Source organism: Cibotium barometz, chromosome 48 (assembly GCF_041138505.1).
Source record: "Cibotium barometz isolate CiBa-2024 chromosome 48, ASM4113850v1, whole genome shotgun sequence".
In the NCBI taxonomy this organism is placed as follows: domain Eukaryota; kingdom Viridiplantae; phylum Streptophyta; class Polypodiopsida; order Cyatheales; family Cibotiaceae; genus Cibotium; species Cibotium barometz.
In genome coordinates, this window is record NC_141093.1 from 1,676,109 (window position 1) to 1,682,904 (window position 6,796).

The following is a 6,796-nucleotide window of genomic DNA, read 5'->3' on the forward strand; positions in this document are numbered from 1 at the left end:
GATCACCATTGGTGCTGTTACACTTGGATCAACACAGCCTATCTCATGCGGCTGAAAAGCAAAGGCTTTCCCATGTTTTACAAGCATCTCCTCAAAGCATTCCCTTTCAACTGGCAATAGAAAATCCTTCTCACCAATCTTCAGCTCTTTTAGAGTTTCTTGAGTAAACTTATGCCCAATTTTCTTCGGATCTCTAAGATTTGGTTGCATAGAAGCTTCATCTATCTTCTCCTTGCTTCCTAGTGGCAAAGGCAAGGCAACTGGTTTCACCTTCTTTGCAACTGTTTTGTACTTTGTATCAACATGAGCATCCATCTCGCAATTCATGTTTTTACATTCCACCCCCTCGAATTCCTGGATTATATCATACATCTCCACAGATGACACCTCTATCATTTCATTTCCACCCTGTAAGCATGCTCTTCCCATATCAAGAAGCACATCCATAGTATCTACAAATGACACCTCATCAAGCACCCCTGAAATAAACTCATTCTTCTCCAAAAAACCACACTGCTCAAGACTTTTTTGTTCATTTTGTATATGTTTTCGCATGCCACGCTTCAAATCCTTGCTTTTTACAAAAACCAGTGACCCATAGCTGGAGAATCCCTGAAAATTTGCTGAAAAGCTATTTACATTGATTGAGTCCTGCGAGAACTCATTTTCCCTTGTACCATTAGAATCCCGCTTTACAATGGCACCTGGCCAAAATCCCTCATCTCCCTGTAATTCATGAATTCTCTGTTTATCTTTGGGAGTGACTGTGCTCGAAGAGACTCACGATTCCTTTCATGGTTAATACAAACTGTCAAAAACTGAACAGCTCTTTTGCCATCTTTACTCCTTATTCTTGCATATGCCGAGCCATCATCCAAAACCTTTGTTTCCATCCTCACAGCTGTAATGTAGGGTTGCCCAAGGATAAGGGGGTACGATGACATCTCCTGAACAAAGAAGTTCTGATCATCTTTCACATCCCCTATAGTTACCCTTACATTTGGACATGCTGCATAAAGCTCTCCAGATGAGTTATTAGCTGCTTTAATCATTCACCCATGATCCACATCCATTGGCCACTTACATTTGTTGTAGAGATTTTTAGCCATAAGATTTATTTCAGACCCATGATCAATTAGAGCGACATATGGCTCTTCCAAATCACCTATCTTGACAAGGGTTTCAGTGGTTGCTCTTGCCCAATGGCTCCTGGAGTAATGACTCTTTGTAAGAACTTCTTTTTCATCATCCTCTTCCACAAAGCGCACTTGTCGTGCCCCATCAGCAGAGTGATTACATTCCACCACATTTTCTCTCTCTTCCTTTTTCTGTACCTGTACTCCATGAGTCTTGGAAGTGCTTGCCTCCCCTTGCGATGGAATAGATTCAATTATGGACTGCCTTTTTCTTCGTATAATATCAATTATCTCATCATGAAATTCTTTCTTTGCAATCCCCAAGACTTTCCCTAGTGTAAATTCCACCCTGCTGTTTAGAATCCTCTCTTCAAGCACCTTTTTGAGATCTGTGCAGCTTCAATATCAGATTGAAGCTTGTAGAGTGGACTTTTCCCTTTACCCTTCTCCTTCATTTTTGCTGGCACTTCTTCCATTGAAACTTCCTGTGGAGGTCTGCTATGCCGTGGAGGCATATGTGATGGCCCAGGATCTTTCTTTTCACTTCCACGTGTAACTCTTTTTGATGGCCCTCCTTCCTCATTTTCCCTTTTTCGCTTCTCCTCTACCTGTGCCTCATTATTTTGGCATTTAGCAATGTAGGCATGAACAGATAAAGAATCCACAGGCTCCTCCCAGCCAGTCTCAAGACGTATACAATCACCTGCCTCATGCAAAGCTTGCTTAGATATCTTCTTTGACGCAATTAATTCCATTGTTGATGGCCAAAAATCCTCATTCTCATAATCTTCATCATTCTCAAATCCCTGCCTTGATTGATCAACCTTTAATCCATAGGTTGCTGCCTCAACCATAGAAATGGCATGACTAGCAACCATATCCTCAACCAGCTTTTTCATCCCTCCTTTCCCAAAGTTTGTACTCAATGGAAGACCAGTCTCTGTAAGATGGATTTTCCCATCTTTGAAAAACACAAGTTGATTTTTAAGGGCTTCTTTATAGCTAGCACAATCCTTCTTTGCATGTTCTGGGTCATCACACCATATGCATCTATATGTAAATCCTTCTTTGCTTTGAGGCCTTTGCATAGAAGCCTGCCCCAATGGTAGCCCCTTTTCTTCAATCCTGGACATCTTCAATTTTAGGTCACGCATACCCTTAATAAGCTCATCCATCGGCCCTTCTACCTTTGGAATTGTAGCAGCTGGTTTTGGTAGATTCTCAGGGGTAACAGCAATTATGGGGGTTGCAGAGCCCATCACCATTTTATCCCTCCTCCGCTGCCGCTTTGCTAACATGGTGACTGCATCCTCAACATCATTCCAATCACTCTTTAATCCCTGCTCTGTATCCTTATCCTCAAGGAGGATTTCCAATTTCTCTTGGAGATCTTTCCCAGCTGCTTGTAAGAAGAGCTCTGTTTTTTCTCTGTCGTCCAAAGTTGTGCGTTCTATCCTTGACAACTGGGCATAGCGCTTCTCAAACTCTCTTAGCAATTCTGTGGCAGAAATTCCCATTTTAGGTTTTGTGACCCATTCCAAGAAAGTTCGTTTGGTCACTCGCTCAGAATCCTCCATGAAATATTCATCCTTTAAAGCAAGCTTGAACTCCTCCCAATTTCTGCCACCATGTGCTGTCTGCAATCCTCTTATGCGCTCTCTTATTTCAGGAACACATACCAGCTCAAAACTTCGAACCATATCCTCTTCAGTAACCCTATTTAGCTCCATTTCCTTTATGTAATTACGTAGGTACTTTGTGATATCCTTCCCATCAAATTGATCCACCTTTTTCACAATTGATTGTAATGCTTTGGTCGTGGAAATTTGTCCCCTCTCAGCAGCTTGTTGCTGCTGTTGCATGTACATGGTAAACATCTGAAACATCTGCATAACTCCAGGGTCAAAATGAACCCCCTGACCCTCAGAAATCTTAGCCATAGCTTCCCTGTATATTTCACCACACTCTCACCCCAGCAGTTCACGTCGGGTTCACCAAAGAGCTGTCGTGACGTGTGCGGTATAGCCAGGAAAGTACGAGACTTCTAGCTGTGAGAGTAGGTGTCAAATCTAACAAGGAAGCTCACACACAAATTCCCCCAAGAAGCATAGGACAAGTCCATTTTTTTTAGTGACATATACATGTGTCAATTCATCTCAATACATCCTTGAATTCGTGTACCAAGTGCTTGTTCCTTTCCAAGCTTAGATTCACTGGCTCCTTTTTCCAAATCCTTCAAGCCAATCACATGTAGGCATAGCTTAACCTTCAAATAATTCCAACATACATGTGCCCTTTTACATTCCACACATCCAGTGTCATTAATTCCATCATTTCAAGATGTTCTTTATCACCTGAAAACCTGCCTTTAAATTCTAACAACTCACAAACAAAGATAACATAGCATATGTACCACATAATCATGTGATTTTTGAAAGATCCATATTTTGCATTCCAAAACCCAGCTGAGTAGAATTTGAAATCCAAACTCCAAGATTCTCCAAAGTAATTAAAAAAAGAGCTTACACAAGACCTTATTTCAAAAGCCTTTTGAGAAAAGCCTTACGATTTTGAAATTCGTAAGTGTTAAAAAAAAACATTCACTTATCTTTTTAAAGGGAAAAGAAGCGAATTTATGATTTTCGCTTTTCTCTTTATTCGCCACCTTGCTGTAAGCGCCAGATTCAGAGTTCTTCACGTAGTATGAGGTTTTTTTAAAAATCGTATCATCTAATTGCTCTTCATTTCCTCTTCAATTTGAAATCCAGGACACCCTAAACAGTCGCCATCCTCAAGAAATAAAAAACTCTGGTGTATTTCCCTTCTGGTTATAATTTCTGCACACCTCTCCTCTTCAATTACGCTACCTCTGGTTTTTCTCCCCTTTCCCGCAAGAGATTCGGGAGCCTTCTACTTTTGCAGCTATTATTTCGAGTTGCCTCCGATTCGAATACACTGGCCTCCATCATTTTCGCTTATTAATCGGAAATTCCTTTTTTTTTTAAAATCCACGTAGGCTGCCACCTTGCGCCTGCGCTAAGGTGCACTAGATTGTGTTATAGCCGACGTGCCCTCAGCTTCCAGGTCAGCTAAGGTTCATCAACTTCAACAGCCACAGCAAGCACATCATTGATCGCATTCTCCTCCTCCTTACCCTCTACATTTTCCACATTTCTCCTTTACAACCTGACCAACACCATCACGGCTCCTGCATGTTGACTGAAACATAAGTCCTGGATGTGCCCGCGTGAAAGTCACGCCAGATCCATTGCAAGTCTTACACACATGAGGTCTAACTCCTGGAGGCATACCCTTACCCTTGCATGCGTCACATCGTGCCGATGCTTGGAAAGAAACCTTTTTTGAGCACCCGTACACAGCCTCCCTAAAAGAAAGCTCCAGAGAAAGCTTCACATCTTCGCCAACCTCCTCCATACCGCCACTTTGATCCCTCATCATTCCAAAAAACTCGTCAAAGCCACTAAAGCCACCAGCACCTTCAAATCCAGGTCCACCACCTGAACCCATCTTCTCAAATGACTCTTCCTCCCATCCTAACATGGGGTTTTTTGTTTTGAATAGCTTTGCCATCATATTGCTTTGAGCCTTTGGTTAAGGAGGTACCAGAGATGCCCTCTCTAAGATAGAATCACAATGAAGCATCCTTTCTTTATGCTTAGTTATTTTCTTTGCTACTATCGAGGTATCTGATGATCATCAAGGCATGGATTGTAAGAGCAGCATCTTATTGAAGTCCTCCCTGTTTTGCTCAATCCGAGTAAGAACAGAAATCATGGCATTCTCAGACACAATGTCTTAAAAAGAGCATTCTTCAAAACAATCCTTACATCATACATGTTGAGAAGGGTGTTCCCTACTACAAGGTCCACCATATGCATAAAACTCCATAATTCACACCACACTCATGTACAGAGGCTTCGAAACCTGGCTCAGTCTCAGCTCATCTTATTGAACCTCATTTACAATATGAACATATGTACTCAGGCATCATATAATGACTCATCATGGCACTTAACCCCATGCATCTGGATTTGTATTTGATGGCCTCACATGCATGGTTTCATACCATAGACATGCCATGGCACGACAACGTAACATGTGGTAATCCAATACTCTTTCTGGTTCATGAGGCAGTATTGGAGGTTCCACATATTCTACCAAGAAAGAATCATCCACCGGCCTTTCATGACATAAGGCGTTTCCTCAAACGGCTTACGTGAAAGATGGGATGAACCTTGGAATGTGCTGGTAACTCAAGTTTATAGGCTACTGGGCCCACTTTCTTGAGTATCTTAAACGGTCCACAAAATCGGGGCGACAATTTTGGTACGGGACCCGTTTTTAAACTAGTGGAGTTTTCTGGTACCTTCAGAAACACCCAATCGCCTTCTTGAAAGTGAAGTGGCCTACGTTTTTGGTCCGCAAACTTCTTATAATGATCTTGCACTTGACAAACATTTAATCGTGCAAGGCGCAACATATCCATATGGTCTTGGATAAAATCCTTAACCTGACTGATTTTCTCATTCGCCAGTCCCACCGACACTGGTGAACGTGGCTGAAAACCATACATTAACATGAAAGGGCTAAAGCCTGTCGAGACATGCTTTGCACTATTGTAAGCAAACTCAAGAATAGGCAAATAAGACTCCCAATCAGATTGTTTTTTGCTGACATATGCCCTAAGCATATCTTCCAACACTTGATTAACCCGTTCAGTCTGACCATCTGTCTGCGGATGATCAGCTGTACTAAGGTTCAACATAGTACCCAACTTACTGAATACTGCTCGCCAAAAATGGCTGTTAAACTTGCGATCGCGATCACTGACAATATTGGACGGTAAGCCATAAAGTCGGTAAACATTCTCCACGAAAAGGCGTCCCAATTTTGGAGTTGTAGTAGGCACAAACCTACAAAGCTTGGTTAATCGATCCACGATTACCCAAATGGCATCATGTCCACGATTCGTTGGTGGGCAAGCCCGTTATAAAATCCATAGAGATACTTTCCCACTTTCCGTCGGGAATCTCTAATGGATGCAGTAACCCGCCAGCTTTAAGACGTTCTGCTTTGTTCACTTGACACTTCTGACACTGCAGAACATAGTCAGTAACATCCTTGTGAAGTCCAGGCCAATAGAAATGCTTTCTTACGAGAGCATATGTTTTGCGAATGCCCGCATGACCTGCACTTGGACTATCATGACACTCAAAAAGAATTTGGTGCCTAGTGTCTAAGTCCAATGAAACACAAACTCTCCCCTTGTGGAGTAAGTATCCATCATCGATGGAAAAGTTTTTCCATCGCTGCAGTTCATCTTGTGATAAAGAAGAACCATGTGTGGAAGAACTGGGAACACTACCGTTTGAGTGAGAGGGACCCCTCATTTGAACATGATTCCACACCTTTGAGTATGTTGAATCTTGCTTGCATTTGCCTCGTAAAGATTCTAACAATTCGCTTTTCAACTCTGTGAATAACAGCGAATTAATCTCTGGCATACGACTCAAAGCATCAGCTACAATATTGTAACGTCCTTTGCGATAGCGTAGCTTGCAATCATACTCCTGAAGGATCTCAGACCATCTGGCCTTTCGACCCTGCAAATCTGTTTGGTTCATAAACCACTTTATGCT